Raw genomic sequence first — 18,769 nt, forward strand, 5'->3', positions numbered from 1 at the left:
GTGAAATGTATTTCTAAGATATTTGCTCATCTAAGATCAGAGATGAAAAGGGAAGAAAACTGTAGGATCAGACACTGAGCTGAAGGGTTAGCAAAAAAGCAGCTATTCCCTCTGAGGCAAAGCAAAAATACCAGAGCAAAAACATGGCAACAATACATGCTTTTCTTGTAAGTAAAAAAGAGTACTTTATGAAAGGGCCTCAGAGCAGCTGAAAGAGGGATAGCAAAGGTGGGTGTACAAAGGCTTCCTAGATTTTTAGTTGATATTTTCAAATATGCACACACATTTACACAAATGACTCATTCATTTTCTGCGGAGCATTTAAGCATCAGATTTATTCGCACGCAAATACGGAAAAGTGAGATTGCAAATTTACAATTGATGTTTTTCAGATGAGGATTTCACAGAAGAGCCGGTTCACTTTGTTGCTGTTACATGGCCCCTTCCTGCTGGCTTGAGGTGGTTTCTCCTCCCCTTTCTGTCCCCTTCTTCCAGAGGGATAGCATCCATCAAGACCTTCAAGAACCATGCAGAATTACCAGGCATCTTTTGACATTTGCTTGTTTGTCTCCAGCTTAGTTCCCCACCACAGCACCTGCCTCTCAACCCCCTAGCCCATGCCCCAGATGGATGGGTCAGGGACAGCGTGCAGTTGTCAGGTGCACAGCAGGGAGATGTGGCTGAGCCACGCAGCAGCCAGAGCACCTCTTACCAACTCACTGCACTACGGCTTCCTTACTAAAGAGAATCAGCTCTCCCCACTCCCGCACTGTCCACATCCGAAGGAGTAGTGCCACTGAGACATCTTGTGTGTCCAAGCATACAGGATCTCACACAGAGGCAAGGAAGGGAAGGCAGGAGTCTGCTGGAAGCCCAGGAACCATTCTGTCACTCGTAGTTTGCAGCCTTAGCCTGCTGGGAGGCACAGAAAGAGAATTGTGAATTGTGATGCGATGCACTTAAATATTTTCAAGGGCTCCATGACATGGCAGCAGCTCTCTTGGCTACATAGAAACTCAGCAAGTTTTAGGGCTACTCTGGCTGACCCCAGAGTCAGAGCTAATCACCGGGGTCCCTAACTAGAATCACAGACATTCCCAGTCCTGTGACACAGGGACTGGCAAGGCCAGCTTGCTGTTTCCCCAAACACACAGCAAAGTCGTGCTGATAAACACACTGAACACTGAACCAACCAGGCCAGGTTCAGTTTGCACTCCTCTCTTACACACTCATGGTTCCCTGCATACACAGGCAGAAGTGCAACAACCAATATTGAAAAAACCTTTTTCCCAGTTCTACAGATTATTCCATTTAATTCCACATTGCAATTCTATAAAGAATTCCATTTAATCTAAGGACAACAGATGCAGAAATAAGAAGAGGCTTTATTTTCTAAACTTCCCTATTCATATTAAAATGTTTTTTTTCTTCTTTTCAAAAACTAACCAACCAACCAGCCAAACAAAACATCTTGCTCAAGAGTTTCAGTGATTTGATGTCTTATACCTGATTTGATAAATGTAGTTTATTATTCTAGTACCACGTGATCTATGTGACATGTTCCAGCTTTGCAAGAACTGAACATTTCAGCGAGATGAAGAAAAAATAGTTCTCACAGTTCAGTCAAAGTCACTGTGAGTATTTCTGCTGGATCTTACATTATATCCTACAGATAAAATCTAAATGATTTGCCCAGAATTGCACAGTTGCTCAACCAGAAACTAAGTAGGGATGTGTTTAAAAGGTTCTTTATTTTCCTAAGACCACTTCCTCCAACACAATGATTAGTTTCATATTCCTTGAACTTTTCCTTCTGTATAACAGGGAAGGTATGGATCCAGAGGCTTCCTTCCCAGACCATACAAAGTCTCGAATAAATCATTTATTTAATAGCTATGCAAAACACTGTAGCTCACTATGTTATCAATCCTACAAGGCAAAATAAATGGGAATTCATCATCCAGATAATGGTTACATTCACATGATATTAGTTCCTACATATCTAGAATTAATGCAATTGAGTGGGTTTTACCAATACATAGGCATACTCAGAGTACAATTACAAATTCTGGGAAACCAAAATCTATTTCTCTTTCTTTACATTCCTGCTGCAGTATATCTTATTGCTGCAGATGAGTTGCAATAAGGCTGCATCATGTCACACACAGCACCTGGAATTATTCCAACTCAGCTTCCTTGGTGTGTATGGGAAATCAGTGCAGAGTGGCTTCTGAGTATAGGTATAATGAGCAAGATTTCCTCTCAGTAAACCAGTAGTAGAGCACAGAATATTTATTCTTAGGGTAGAACATACCAGAGAACCTCATTCTACATATATAAATTCTAGCAAATAAAATGGGATCTTTAGTCCCACAGCCCTGACTGGTAATGTGCTAATGCTTCTCCAGTTAGTTCAGTGGAGGTGGCCCCACTTATTCATAGCATACAATGCCTGTATGCTTACTTTCCTGTTCTCCAGGGAACCAGCAAGTCATCACAGATAAATTTCTCCTCAGGACTGAAGATTTCATAGTCACATGTGCATACTTAAGGCATGATCCCACATAATGCTGATTGCCAGATTCTTCCTTCAAAGGAACTCAGTGATGGGTGATCAATCACACTGCAGCCCAGCCCAGATCTTCCAACACTTGATTTCACACCTGAGAAAGAGTAAACAGCTGTGAGCATTGACAGAGGGGCAAAAAGCAGCTTTTAGAAGAAGATGGTGGTTTACAGAAACACCTGAGCTATGGTTTATGTTGTACAAGAAGTCTGTATTTTGTTTCACACAGAAGCTTTATTGGTTTCTTTCCAATATGATGGCATATGAGAGAGGTAGATGTTTCCTAAAATCTTATATTCTTGATGTGGGAAAATCAAGTTGCTCTTATATTCATAAGCAATCTGAACTTGTGCATGTAGAGACAAAGCACATAGATTACTTCAGTAGAATTTGCTCTCATTCCCTGAGGAAGGAGGGAATGTTACAATCATCCTTTTGTTTTCTGTTTAGGGCAAGATTTGTCCCTTATTTTCAAATTTCTGGATACTTGAGTTATTTGCAAAGACCAGTCCCCAACACTATCAAAGAGGAGGATACACAGTAATGAAACACGGTGGGTATATGTTACTGTTTCAAAAGGATAAAAGTACGTGCCCTAATCAAAAAGCCTGATGAAAAGACCAGCAGTAATCTTCCCCTGTAAAGCCTAGACAAAACCAAAAAACTGCCTTGTTTTAAAAGAAATGTATTTTGTATGCCTACAGGCATTTCAGCCCTATCATGTGAATGTGCTTCCTGTTGCAAACTAATTGAAAGTGCAGTTTGGTGGAAATTATTTATCAGCAGTGTTGTTTGGTTGAATGATTTACTTATTCTGTGAATTATCTCTATGTCTTAATGCTCACCAGGGAGAATACAGGGAACAAACAGCAATCCATTGGTGCGTTACCTTCAGTTCCTGACTTAATTTAATATGTAGCCTCAAGTGCAGTGCTACATGTGCATCTGTTCTTGAGATCACAAAGCAAGAACCACAATAGTCTGATTTGCCTATGAAAGAAATTATTGCACTCCCCTAGTCAAGTGTAAATGAAAAAAATTATTCCAAATGCTGGTAAAAGTTGAACACCTAATAACAGAAGCATGCTGAGGTTTCTTCATACTCTATGGACTAGCTAATTAATGTCTTTCCTTTGGAGTCTTAACTCAAATTCTTAAGATCACAGCCTTCTTCCCTAATGGAAACCAATATTCTGATTCAGGTGCTTAAAAAACCTTGTTTCTGAGGAAAACTAGGTATATAATTGTTAGAGACACAGGACAAAGCATAAGTTGCAAATTCTGTTACATTTTCCATAGAAGAAATAGGAGATCTACCACCCTTCCTGAGCAGGATGCTCCTGTGAGCTCAATCTTTCTGTCCTATCAGAAAGCTTTTTCCTCACAGGTCTCTCTATAGCTCAGATCTTTCAACTCAGCAGCTGCAGAAAAGAGGGAAAAGGTGCTGCTGACAAGGATGGTTAGAACATTTGGAAGTGAGCCCAAGATATAAATCCTTCTACTGCCTGATATGTAGAGAGGTAGAAATCAGATTCTGGTCCTCTGTGGGTTTGTATATTCATTGCAGAACATGAGTTCATATTCTGATTTCTTCTGCTGGTTGAGACGTATCAGCCAGACTCCCTATCAACTTTAACGAGACTCTGAGCCACCAACTGCAAAAGTCAGTCTTTGCTGTTCTATGACATATTTAAAATTAAAATTTAAAACATTCTCCGTCACATAGAAAAGGATGCAAATCCAGGTCAGTTCTCAGTATTTAAGTTCTACAATAATTTCACTATTTGTCTAAAGTACATGTAGAAGGAATATAGACCTACTACTTGAAACATAGATAGGTTTTTCTGATTAAGACTGATTTTCCTAAAATTTTTACCTACAATAGACTTAGATAAAATAATCCACAGCAAATTAACTTTATTGGATATAATGCTGTGGTAGAAGTTACAAACATCAACTTTTTCTCTTGAGATTTTGTGGATCTCTGATTAACTTCTACATACTTTTTGAAAAGGGCCTGCAAATCAAAGGGACTAGGAGAAAAATGGCCTGGAAGAAATGTAGTCTACACACCAAGAGGCAATGACAAAAAAGCTGCAGAGAATGCACCAAGTCTTTATTTCACAAATTTCTGTGAAAAGTCTGGTATTATCACTTTCCTTGAATAATCATAACACATCTTCTGCATTCAGTCAAAAGAAGGATGAAACTCATCCTTCAACAAACTAATAGTTAATTATGTTGGTGAAATACCTATCTTTTGATTTAGCTTTAAACTGAAAAAACAGGTTTAAGAGCTTGGATTGCTATTCATGTTTGTAGGTTCAACTTCAAAACAGTTGTTTCAGATGTCTGTTTAAAATAAGAATGTGACACATGCAATGATGTTTCCAAAACGTATTTCATTTTAAATGAGAAACTGAGTCCCAAAAGTGAGCAATCTCAATTTTGCAGCGTTTTGGATTCTCACCTGTGTTTTATTTTTCATGAATGGCAACATTCAACTCCATGTGTTCTTTCAACTTTCATCCAACTTAGCTTAAATTTTTGGCCAGAGTTTGACTCTAACAGGAGAAGGAGAGGCCAATAGTAATGATATTACCCAATGCAAGCGGCTGAGTTTTCCAGCATTCAGGATCACCTCGTTGGTACTTGTTCTGGAGAGGATAGATAGTATGAAAGGAAGAAGAGAGCAGAACATGAACAATATAGGTGCTTTTGACATGGACAGTAGCAAGATTTATTGCATAGGCAACCTAGCTTGGAAGCTACAGAATTCCCAGCTGAGAGAAAACACTTTAAATGCAGTAAATGGTACAAACCCAAACACACTGACAATGCTCTTCTAAATTCTGGTGAAAGACAACATAAAGTTGCATTTCAGTTGAAGCTACAGGAAATATAAGCTCACCATGACTATGTTAACCTATCACAGTTCTGACAACCTCCGATTCTGCAAAAAAATAAATCCTTAAAATCTTACTCTTCTCTCTGAGAGTCACAGTGTTGAGTTCTTTCTCCTGCAGGACCAGTAGATTATATATGTGTATTACTACACGCATTTTTAAGTCAAATACTGATGGAATACTTTGATAACAAGACTGTCATATTGGACTTCCATCTATCTAGGTCCTTGCAGTCCCTAAAACCATGGCAGCTTCCTTTCAGTCTATTTATTCACTCATTCCCAGCAGCTAAGAGTTAGGTGCTGGGTGACAGATATAGCAGAGAACAAGGCAGGAATAAACCCCCAGGAATCTGAGGTATAGGAGGTAAATAAACAGCAGTGCAGCCATGGAAAGGGAGAGGCACAGAGAGACAGTCTGGAATCAGGAATTGCAAGCATTTCTTATTTAAGAAGGTGACTTATAAATAAAATACGTCTTATATTTTATAGTGTAATTTTCTCTCCACACCTATTATTTATTTTTGCAAACAGCTTCTGATTTCACATTCCATATATGCATATGAGGCAGAGACTTGGCTTTCTGTGCAACATTCTGGCAGCATCCCCATAATACCAAAAATTCATCATTAACTAATTAGAAACTGCAATCAACTGGTCAAAATTATTATAAGAGACTGATCAGCTTCTTCCCAACTGTATGTGTAATTTTTAATTAGGAAACAAGAGGCCAGACAACACAAATAAATAGCAGTGAGGCAAGAGGCTAGCTATGGTTTGTGAGAAGCTTTCTGCAGAACCGCACCAGCAAGGCACGCCAGCTGCACTGCACTAAATAGCCTCACTGCATCCACGTGTCACACGTCTTGGATGAAATATAGCATGCATTCATCCTATACTTAGACAGCAAGCTGTCATAATTTTATGTGGGAGAAGCATTTACCAAAAACTGGCTCTGATTAATTGGGCTGCTAGACTCAAGTCATTAATAGAAGTCAGAGACAGTATTTTTGAACAGAGTTGGAAAAGAGAGACAGGGATCCATGTCCTGGGGACTAGAGTATTCCTAGTACTGAGGTACAGGCATTGTACTGCAGATCTCCAACCAGCCTTGTGGTGCAGATGTCCCCATGTCACGCTGCAGTCACAGGGAAGGAATGCTACCTTTCTTCAGAGGTTCTCTCTAGCACTTTTGTACAAATTGCTCTGGCACAAATGCCCAATTTTGGGTGTAGAACTCACTCCACAGGATGTTGTAGGAGTGTGGTTCCCTGCAGAAAGCAGGCAGAGCCACACTGTTTGAGATTGGCACCTGTAGCAGCTAGCAAGAATATAGGTCCCATGCTTCTACCTGACACAGAAGATCTCAAAATGTCCAATCACTATAACCATAAAAATTGAGCTAATTAAATTAAAGATATCTTTGGTTTCCCCTAATGACAGTTGTCATATAAATGCTGTAGCAACTGTATTGAATCCAAACATGTTTATAAGTATAATGAGATTTGCAGCCAATTCTTCAGCCACTTCTGTGAACACAGTACATTGTAGGACCTGTGACACTCCAGCAATACTTCTGCTGTATCCTTGGAAAAGCAGTTCTGACAAATGAGCACCAGAGCCTGGACTGTGTCCTCAGGACACAGTTGCCTAGGCACAGGTCACTGGAGCACCAGTAGCCTGAAAGCTTCATTGCAGCTCATATTATATGAATAGAACATGAAATGGTTTGAAGTAAAATACTTAAAAATGAATGTTTCTTTCTCTGTGTACAGCACTTACTGTACATCTCACATACATTAACCCAGAGTACTCAAATAACCCAGTGCCTCCAATAGGATGTAACTAAAAGATGAATTCTTTATTCACTTTGGTTATCATAAACCCATCAGCACACTACTAGGCATTTTACTACTGTATGTCAATAAAAATGTTGTTTAAACTGTTAACTGCCTGTTTAAAGCAGTAATTAATCCCCAAGATCAACACTTTCAAAATTACTGCCACAGGGCATAGATAAATATTAACCTTGGCTCTTAGGGAGTGTTTGGCTTATGACCTGGAAGGGGATCACTCTTGGTAGTTTAGGGTTTTCTCCCCTGGTTTTCCATTGAGATGTTGTAAAATTATTAGAAGAAAAAAAAGTCAAAACCACTATTCTATTTTAGCATCCTTGATGTAATCTTCTTACTCAGAATGCAAAGTTTTCTAACTGCATTCTAACATTCTCTGCATATTTCCTGTGAAATAATTAAACCCCATACTTTGTATCAGGTAAAAGTAATTTTGGTAAAATGATGAAGACTGGATGGGACCTGACTTGAGGAAAATCACATTTCTCCTTTTAAAAGGATGACCATCCCTCTCCTGTTTGGAGACTGTCCTCAGCAGATGTCCACTGAACATTTATCAGCCATGCATGACCATGTAGGACCCAGAACAAGAGCCAGATTTGTGGCACTGAATTAATTTGAGCTGTAACTGCTGGAACAAGAGAGCAGGAGGCAGAGAAGAAACACAGTAAGCAGGAGAGTAGATAGGTCTGTCTTCAAGTATAACTGTTGGTAAAGTACCTTACATTCCTTGTGTAAAAGGTAAAAAAATCAGGTGTTTATATAGCATCATGTGTTCAGTAATTTCAGTAATTTGAACAACACTGTTATTGCACTTTAGAAAAAGTACCATCTGGCCAATAATATTTTAATACAGAAAATCTTTATTTTAAAACAAGTGGCTAAATGAGGACAAGTTTCACCATCAAAATTCTAAGTACAGCTTTGAAGATTTAAAGTAAATCCAAGACAGCCAGGCTCTGTGGATATTTTTGCATGACACCATCTTGCTCTTCAGACTCTGAAGGGTAGAAAAGAAATATCCTGTACACAGATTTTTCATCTGACCTAGCTACACACACATCCAAGTCTGAAGTGCCATGAACTCAGGTTCCCTTCATTCCTTACCCTACTTGACACTAAATTAGTGGCTGGGACCACTAATAAGGGATGAAGTGCAGAATACAGTGACATCTGATGTGGCTCTGCCTACTCCACCCTTAATTTGTCTGCTTCTGCAAGTTCTCTATTGCTCATTTGGTATTTTTAAATAATTTCTTTTTATACTTATGGAGCTGTCACTCTGAATGCTGCCATTGGCAATAAGCAAGTATAAATTCACCATTCCTAAAATATACTTTAAGGCAGTTGGACATGCAAAGCAAGGCTCTGCATCTGAAGGCACTCTGCATCCCTCTGGAGGCAGGCAGGCTGTCAGGCTTTGTCTAGTACAGTAGAAACAGACAGAAAGGTCTATAGAAACTGAATAATGCCGGGGAAGTTGTAATGTCATGATTGTGTTGCCATCATACCGCTTTTCTTGGGGTTTTTTGAAATAAATTACACATACCATTTATGTTCTGCTGGGGCCTAAGCAACAGGAGATAACACTTTTTCTACCCTGTGCTGTTTATGAGAGAAAGAAAACCCATATCACTCTTCCAAAATTTCTGTAGCAGGCACTATCAACAATTTATATTTTGAAAGTAGTTTTGCACTTTCCATTTTCATCCTACCTATGACAGGCAAGATTTTCTATTTTCCACAACATAAGAAAGGTTCTGAAGACTTGAATGGAAGCACAAGCAAATATAACTCAGAGCAGAAGTGATATTAAATACTTTAAAGCAAGGCAATCCCTCATAAATTAATAAAATGTGAAGGAAACAAGACATCATCATAGTTATTATTTTCATTAAATTGTTACTTAAGATTATCCCATTCTTTCTGTTTTCTGTAACACTTTCAAAGTTTAAACTTTTCCTCAGCCTTTCTTAATGTGTCTTTCTGCCATAGCTTTTACCAGAAATAGATCCTCCAAAATATATAATTCCTAAAAGTGCAGGACCTCAGAAGAAAGGGGGAATCTAAAACCTGAAGAAGCAAAGGAATATTTGCTTATAGACACTTAACAGAAAAATAAACTCTTCTTCTAATAATTTTTAATCATGTTTTTTTTTTCAATTAGTACATTATTAAAGCATTTAGCTGAGAATATCATGCAAAGACAAGAAGTGGCTTTAGTCTTGCATCAGAGATTACAAAACAAAGAATATTTGAACTCAGTAGGCAGATCAGTACTGATGGGACAATTTCAGCTGCAGAGTGCAGTCTTCTTTATTGACACAATGTAGAACACTCAGTTCAGACTGTGATCCGCATAATTTACAGAAAGACAACCATATGGTATCCAGACAGCTATCGATCTCCTCTGCATCACTTTTCAGCCAAACCATACTGATGCAAGGTGCTTGAGCAGCAAGTTTAAATCTGCCTGTACTAAATGGTTTAGAATGCCTCGGCAGCACAGCCTGCTGAAAATAATTGTATCTTCCTCTGCACACTAACAAAATTTCATGACAAGTTTAACATCTTGGTACATTTGACTAATGTGTTTTATGAACATTGCCCAAGATACCTAAAGTTCATGGATGATAAATGTCTTCAAGTGAAGGGGAGCACAAAAGTAGAAGACCATCCTTTCAGGGAAAGAAACTGATTGCTTGTGCTTAGATGGAAAGTACCTTACAAGTTTCTAATTCCAGATGGAAGGCACATTTCTCTATAAAGCATTTAAGCAACATAAATACATGCATGGCCTTTTAAATTTGTTTTGTTTTGCTTTTTGTTTTATTTTCATTGGGTTATGGATTTTTTGTTTGCTGGTTTGGGGCATTTGTTTGTTTCTTTGTTATGCTTTAAAGCTACTTATATGTCACAAAGGCAGGAGACAAGTATTATGATTCCCCAGTCTAAACAACACGCTAATGATGTGGAACATGCCTTAAGAAAGAAGAAAGAAGCAACTAAGAGAAAGGAAATATAGCTAGGCTGTGATTTTCTGCTAGGTTCTGTTATAATCAAATAATCAGTGTATTTTCATACACATAAATATTTCCTCAGATGAGTGAAATATAGAAGTGTTAGATGAAATTGAAGGTCAGGAAGCTACTTGGGAGCTGGGGTGACATTCATGTCTAATCTCCCATTGGTGGGAGACTTCTACTAGTGGGAGTTTATAACAGAAGAGGGGTTTTGGAAGCATGTTGCCTGAGTTACTACTCATAGAAAACCTAAGTTATTACTTAGAGAAAAGTAGTTCTCATTAATGATAAATCACTATCACCCTTTTTTTCAAAAGGGCAAAAGAAAACTGAAGTGAGAATATGATGCATGTGGGTAGCTCGGCCTAGGAAAAAAAAAATGTGCTTTTTCATACAAGAGTCTGCCTTAACTCTTTTCTAAGCAATAAACATAGATGTTTTGAGCTAAATTGATTATTATGGGAAAACTCATTTTTAGAAGTCCAAATATAAAGAGAAATCCAATAACAGAGAGCTCCTGTCCATTCTTTATCTCTTCAGCTTTATGATACTGCTCTATATTTTACGCACTGCTCTGATTTAATATGAGTGATTTTCCTGTGCTACTAAACAAAGAAAAGGACAAAGATCACCCATGATGGGACCTCTTACACAGATTCTACTACTAGTAGAAAAAAGTCATTAAGTAGTTAAAGAAAGAGAAAGGTAGGTAAGCTGCATTTAAGCAGATACAAAATTGAACAAGATACTCATACAATATCTTTCATGTCCACATAAGATTCAAATGATGCAGTGCAGGCATAAATATAGTTTTACTCTTGAAAAAAAACCTTGACATTAAATCCCCTCTAAAATATCTATCCTTGTAGGAGAGGCTACTTCAAAAAACTTTAATTTCAGTTCCCATGCACTTATCTGTACAAGGTTTTGGAATATGTATCAAACCAAAGGAAGTCTCAGTCACAGCAGCAAAGCAAAGGCTGGCTAATCAGAAGTTAGTTTGTTCTCTACAGCACTGTCACTATTATGTTTTTGCTGCATGTTTGAATCACAGAATCATTTAGGTTGGGAAAAAACCTCTAGGAACGTAAAGTCATCTGCACACTGTCAAGTCTACCACTGAACCACTCCCAGCCTGCCCTGTCCACACGTCTTTTGTACACATCCAGGGTTGGTGACTCCTTCCCACAGTGTGACCAGCTCCTGAGGCTGATTAGCTGCTGCTGCTGAGTCTGGATAGCTCTGCTAAGGCTGGATAGCTCTGCTGGGGCTGTTATCTGTCCTAAGGCTGTTATGTGTGCTTTGACTGCTGTCACCTGTGCTAAAGTGTCACCTGTGCTAAGGCTGCTGTCCCCTGTTCCTTGTCTGCTGTCCCCTGCCCGTGTCCTGCTGTCCCCTGTCCGTGTCCTGCTGTCCCCTGCTCTCAGGCTGCTGTCCCCTGTCCGTATCCTGCTGTCCCCTGTCCATGTCCTGCTGTCCCCTGTCCGTATCCTGCTGTCCCCTGTCCGTGTCCTGCTGTCCCCTGCTCTCAGGCTGCTGTCCCCTGTCCATATCCTGCTGTCACCTGTCCGTGTCCTGCTGTCCCCTGCTCTCAGGCTGCTGTCCCCTGTCCGTGTCCTGCTGTCCCCTGCTCTCAGGCTGCTGTCCCCTGTCCGTGTCCTGCTGTCCCCTGTCCGTATCCTGCTGTCCCCTGCCCGTGTCCTGCTGTCCCCTGCTCTCAGGCTGCTGTCCCCTGTCCGTGTCCTGCTGTCCCCTGTCCGTATCCTGCTGTCCCCTGTCCGTGTCCTACTGCCCCCTGCCCGTGTCCTGCTGTCCCCTGCTCTCAGGCTGCTGTCCCCTGTCCGTGTCCTGCTGTCCCCTGTCCGTGTCCTGCTGTCCCCTGCCCGTGTCCTGCTGTCCCCTTTCCCGTGCCCGGTCCCGCCGCTCCCGGCCGGGCGCGGAGCGCGGGTCGCGGGCCCCCCCTGCCGGCCGCTGCCCGCAGTGCCGGAGCCGAGGGGCAGCGCGCTCCTGTCCGCTGATCCCTCTGCCTTTGGGGCCGTGGGCTCCCTGACAGCGCCTGGACGCGCTCCACGGTGCCCGCAGTTTCGGTGTAGTCCCGCTAACCGCGTCCGGCGATGCAGCCGCAGCGGCAGAAGAGAGAGAACCCGGGCACCGGGCAGTCTGGGCACGGGGCAAGGAGGCAGAGAACCCGCTCCGTGCTCAACCCTCGCTTCAGTCAACGTAGCCAAAGTGTGCCAAGGGTGAACGAGGCCAATTTCTGACTAGCTGCTACTATCGCTAGCAGATCCCTAGGAAAAACATATCCTTTTAATGACCTGCAGAGTGTATAGGAAATTGTTCCTTTCTTTTACTGAAAATTTTCTCTGATTTTCTAAACAAAGTTGAAAAAAAGAAATAGAGATTTATATTCAGGTTTCCACTGAAACATACATGTTGGCTTGCGGCTCATTGAGGTTTTCTATGTGTAATTGCCAATTAGGAGATGCTACTGATTAACCAAAGCTGGAACAAGATGCTCAGAGAAGATGTAGATGCCCCAACCCTGAAATTGTTCAAGATCAGACTGGATAGGGCTTTGAGCAGCCTGCTGTAGTGGAAGGTGTTATTGACCATGGAAGAGAGGTTGGAGCTAGACGATCTTTAGCGCCCTTTCTTCTTAACACATCTTGTGATTCTGTGAAATTTTGTAAAAGTAAAGTTTCCCACTTCAATTATTTTTACACTACTACATACTTCATTATCAAAAGTATTTCAACTATTGTTCACTCCAGTATTCAAAGCAGAACATTTTCTAAAGTTCAAACTAATCATTAAACCAGAATGTGATTTCATGATTAGAAATTGTCTTAACAGACATATTCTTCATAAATGAAGGAAGAAAAAAAAAAACCAAAACAAACCTCTCACTCAGTCCAAGCAATGTCATATTTCTGGCATTAGCAAAGGCTTTTGTGTTAAAAATGCCCTGTACAAATGATAAATCAGCTTCACAGCAGGGGGGAAATCTTGAAGTCATTAAAGTTAATGAAAATTTTTCCATGGAACTAGTATTTTGCCTAAAAATATTTATGATGCTTTGTCGGTAACTCTCTGACTGTACAATCTTACAACACATTCTACTGCAGCCATGGTAAAAGGATCTGGGCTTGGAACCAAGCCTCAGTCCCTTATCAGACTAATTCTACTTGTTTCAGTCAGCTGTAAACAATTGATACCATCACTGAAAAGTGCAAGAATTCTGTTATAAATAATATTATCTGTCCTTGGAGAAATGTCATTCTCCCCTTTACACATAAGGCTGACCTATATGTAATCTTAAACGCCGTGCAGCGACATTAGCATTTCTGAGTGCTCAAAACTCAGAGCCCATAGTTCTGTGTGTGGTGCGTGACGAGCACATGCAGTCCCCTTCTTCTTAAAGAAAGAAAGGTCTCAAGCTCCAGTTCTGTGGCAGCATATGCCTACACAGGTCACCAGTGAAGGCACAGGGGGTGTGGGATCTTTGCAAATAAGAACTGGCCCAGTTGGGCGGATTGCTTCAGGCTGGCTGAAAGTAGTTGAGCAGCAGCAGAGAACTCTTAATGTCCTTACAGTTGTACAATAGCAGCATTCATGCACATTTTTACAGGATTCTGCTATGGCTTCTTTATTCTTGTAACTTGCATAAAGATTCAAAAAGCTTTTTATTACAATGATTTATATTTTCTATCAGGTGCAAAATGAAACAAAATTAGTCCCCAAGAGCAAAAGCAGAAACAAGGTAAATTATATTTAGATATTTATGAACTGGTTGTTTTAATACTGAAATGCTCAAGTAAGTAATGGTGCAGGAGCCAATGTAAATTTGCACTACCAAAAGTTTCACAAATATGAGTGAGAGAGTAAGTGTGTGTCTGAAGGGTATGGGTATGAATGAGTCCGTGCTGATGCCTTGGGTTTCAGCTTTTATATTTTTCAGATTCTCTGCTGCTTGGTGTGTAACTCTGAAACTTCATATTAGGTGTTAGTAAGTTCTCTTCACAGGATAGTGAGACGAAACAATTCCTTTCTAGCTAGAGAATCAAGGACAACTGGTACCCAAAACCACAAACAATGGCAAGAGAAAGGGGGCAAGGCAGGGGGCTGAGACTTCACAGCCTGGGGCTGTGCTTGGATAATTGACCCTAATATGTAGAAGAACCAAAACTGATAAAAGTGTAAAAACTCATGACCAGGATCCATCTTGGATTTGATCTGGGTTTAGCCCTGGCTGGGCCCTTGCACTGCCCAAGGTGTATCCTTTCAATCAATACCTATTTTATTCTTTTTGCTCTGTCTAGTCTCTGCTCCAGGTCAGCCTTACCAGGCACCAATGCCAGTATGATTTGCTATGCAAAGCATACGAAATACCAAAATAGCTGTTTCTTAATAATGTGGGGAACCACATGCAAGGTCCACTTGCATGATAAGTGATTTCAAATCTTTCATAGTAATTTAAAAGAGAAAGCAAACAACAATTTGCTTGTATGAAGGCCTCACAAGGAAGAATGAATGTCTACTTCTCCAGTGTAGGCTACAGCTCTTCTGACTTAGTTCTGTGCATTCATCATAGAATCATAGAATATGCTGAGCCTGCTGCCATTTCCTCGAGCCCTGTCACTGGTGTCAAGAGTAAAGAGATTGGTACCTGCCCCTCCTCTTCCCCTGATGAGAAAGTTGTAACTGCGATTAGGTCTCCCCCGCGGTCTCCTCTTTTCCAGGCTGAACAGACCAAGTGACCTCAGCCTCTCCTCACAGAGCTTCCCCTCACAGCCCTTCAGCATCTTTGCTGCCTTCCTTTGGATGCTGTCTGATAGTTTAATGTCTTTCTTATGTTGTGGTGCCCAAAACTGCACACAGGATGCAAGGTAAAGCCACTCCAGGGCTTTTACTCAACTTTAGTGATACAGTCGACATATAGAGAGTTTAAAAAGCCGAACAAGAAGATAATCATAATTTAAATGTATGTTTATTTCTTGCAGTCTAAAATAGCACAGTCCCCCATAAGTGACAAACATAAACAAATCTACTTTTCAAAAGTTCAAGAAATAATGGAAGTTATTAAAAAGCCTTAAACCATAAGTATGAAATGGAGAAAGAAAAAGTGCAAAGGCATTATTTATAAATTTTTATTCAATTCCACCTAGTTTTTATAAGATGTCTTGAATCCTCAATATTACATGTTTATGTTATGTCAAATAGATCTATCGTATATGACAATGACATGGTCATTGTGTGTGTAGGACACAGCTGTCACATCAAAAGAAATTATATAGTAGTTTTAAAAATTCATCTTCTTCTCATTAAATGTAAGCCTTGAAAATCACAAATATAAACATTTACTACTTTAACTGCACATTAAATCTTACTATTTATATTTTTATGAAGGCCAGACTACATTATATATTTTTAACATACTAGCATAAAACTTGTTTGACAAACTAGCACACTTAAAAAGTTGGTTCTTTAATAGTACTATCTGAAAAATATTTATAAGAAACCAGAATTTCGAGTACCTAACTTTTCTACAAAACTGGGTTTTCTACTAAAAAGAAAAAAAATTAATTTGCAAACTTCCAATTTTCATGTTTTTCTAATGCCTACAGTGTTTGCGTTTGCCTGCAACACTGGCAGAGGATCAAAGACAAATAGACTTCTGTGAAATAACTCTATTAATATAGAAAGTAGCCCTGAGAAACTACTTGAACAAAACAAAAAAAGTTAGTGATTATTCACTTTCATTTTCATCCATATGTTAAAGTCAGGGATATTTTGTAAAATGAATTATTGAATTACTAAAGAAAAGCTTTGGTTATTTACATGTGGCTATAGTTACTTTGTTTCTTTGTTAGGGAGGTAGAACTGACCACCTGGATCATCACAGAAATTTCTTTATTTGAAGGAAGGCAGGCAAGTACCATATGTATTTTTTAAAAGAACCAAAGCCAAACATCAAAACTGCCTTCTCTAATTACAAACTTTCAAACACATTTGGTCTGAGAAGTAACTAGTACACAGTCTGGTTACACATATATACAATATATATATGTATATGTGTCTGTATCTGTTATTTATGCAAACATAAATATATTCAAAAACATATAGACACATACACAAACTTATGTGTCTAAATAAAATAGGGTATAATATATAATGGTATTTTATATATAGTTTCATACCTATGTTCAACAGAGGTATAGATATAAATGCTCTGGCTTTGCATCTCTGCTGGCATCTCTGTGGCTTTGCATAGCCTGTTGCTTGTGATTTCTGCAGCTCCTTATTGAACCCCTCTCTAGGAGGCAGGGGACAGTTGCACATGCGTTTCAAAAGCAGCCTTCAGTGAAGACCAAATCTCAAGTGGAGCTACAGAACCCCTGTGCCCCCCAGCCCCTCGGTTTCCCTGGTAACACCTGTAGGCTGTGCATCCCGACTGAGCTAGCACCCAGCTTAGAGCATGCAATTGCTTCATTTTGGAACAACCTGCAGATGCTGCTTTTCCTGTTTGCAGTTCCATTAGAAGCCAACAGTTCAGCTTTCTCTTGTTTTCTGTCTTTACTGAGGCCCTTGGTAAAATAAGGATATTACTAGTGTTGAAATTCCAGGACTAATATTTAGTACACTGAGGGCAGAAACATTTTATTTCACATAAAGAGCAATTTATTTTAGTGTTTTAATTTGTTTAAATTGTTACAGATATATTGTATGCAAAGGCGATGAAGACATATCTGGCTTTCCATTGCTAATAGGAACAGTTACAGTGACATCTTAATATATAGTATCACAGACTTTTAGCATTATCTCAAATATTTACATTAAAAATGGAATTTTCTATGCACCTAACTATACATTATTTTAGTGAACACTACAATGTATAAAAAATAGATTTTCCAATAATTTTATAGCAACATGTATGTGCGTTACATTTTTAAATAACACAGTAAGTGCTAAATACTTACTAGATTAGTTATATATATTAAAATAAATGCATAAAATTATGTGTGAGTTAAAGACTGATATGTAGCAGTTTGAAAGTCTTCCTTAAAGGGAAAGTTCTGTAAAATTTTGAGTAACTGAATTGTTTTAGAGAGTTACAGTCTGCTCTCAAATACCTTAGAGTTTAAAGGAGGCTATAATTGTTAGCTAAGATATCTGCTGCAAATTGGTTAAGCATCCAGTGATTAAAAGCTCTTTGAGGTCTACATGTAAGTGCTCAGTGTGAGTATTGCTCTTCTGAGTTCCAGAGCCTGGGTACATTTGTGATAACCCCTTACCATGGAGATTTTAGCTTTACTAAACCTGAAGTCAATTAATTGAAAACTTTCAAGGCCTGACATAAAGTTTAGAAATACACCAGACCTCAGTCTAATGTCTCACTGAAAACATTTTCTTGTGACACATTATTATGATCTTCTGGCCATTCTATGATTATAGCACCAATAAGAACCCTGCGCCTTTTCTGCCAGGGCCTCAAGAAAGTAAATAATCAGGAGGCTTTTCCTTCATGTTTCTTCAATGTTACTTATTAGAAGAAAAAAAAATAAACTGTCTAATAAACCAAGGAGAACTATTTAGAATAGATAATACATATACTTTCAGAAATGAACTTTGCTATTACTGTGTAGCTAATGGGAGACATAAGTCTCAGTAAGAACTTGAGCAGGACACAATAGCTACATGCAGTTTCTCTTTCCACACCATTAAGTGCTTAAAGGCTTTTGGTCTTGCAACAAAGACATGAAATTTTTGATGTAAAAAAACCACAAGTATATTTTTTAACTTGTGCATAGGAACACAGAGTTTTAATGTCTGCCCTTCTCAAACCAGGTGCTGCTCTATGACTCCAGGAAGGATGATTTGGGGGGCTGTACTAAATAGTGAAAATTTTCTGTGCAGCAGTTACTGATGGGAATGATGTTTTAAGGACTAGAAGTACTGTATCAACACAAATAGGCACAAGACTTCTCACACTCTGGACATCACAAGCAATCTAAAATCAAGTATGTATTTACCAGGATAAGGAGCATGCCCTTCAAATGCTGGTAAACCAGGAAAGATAATCATAAACAGTATTTGCTGTATATGATGTATTTACTTCTGCTAAATAAGTAGCACAAAGGGATAAAAACCCTTCTGTGTGATCACTATCAAAGTGCACATTACGCCTCTTTATCTGCATGCCTTCACGTTTTCATTCCCAATTACTCTCAGGAGGTTGCTCACACTGAGAGATAAACCATCCTGAATTAGTTCTCATGTGTACACAGCCAAAGAGATTTTGGAAATTGCTATTCCCCCTCACACCCACACCCACACACAAATCCTATCTAGCCTTACATTTAGCCTCAAGCACAGGAGAAGAACAACTATCCTATATGAGAGAGGAGCACAATTGCCCATCCCT

The sequence above is a fragment of the Cinclus cinclus genome, chromosome 1 (genome assembly GCF_963662255.1).
Source record: "Cinclus cinclus chromosome 1, bCinCin1.1, whole genome shotgun sequence".
Taxonomy (NCBI): domain Eukaryota; kingdom Metazoa; phylum Chordata; class Aves; order Passeriformes; family Cinclidae; genus Cinclus; species Cinclus cinclus.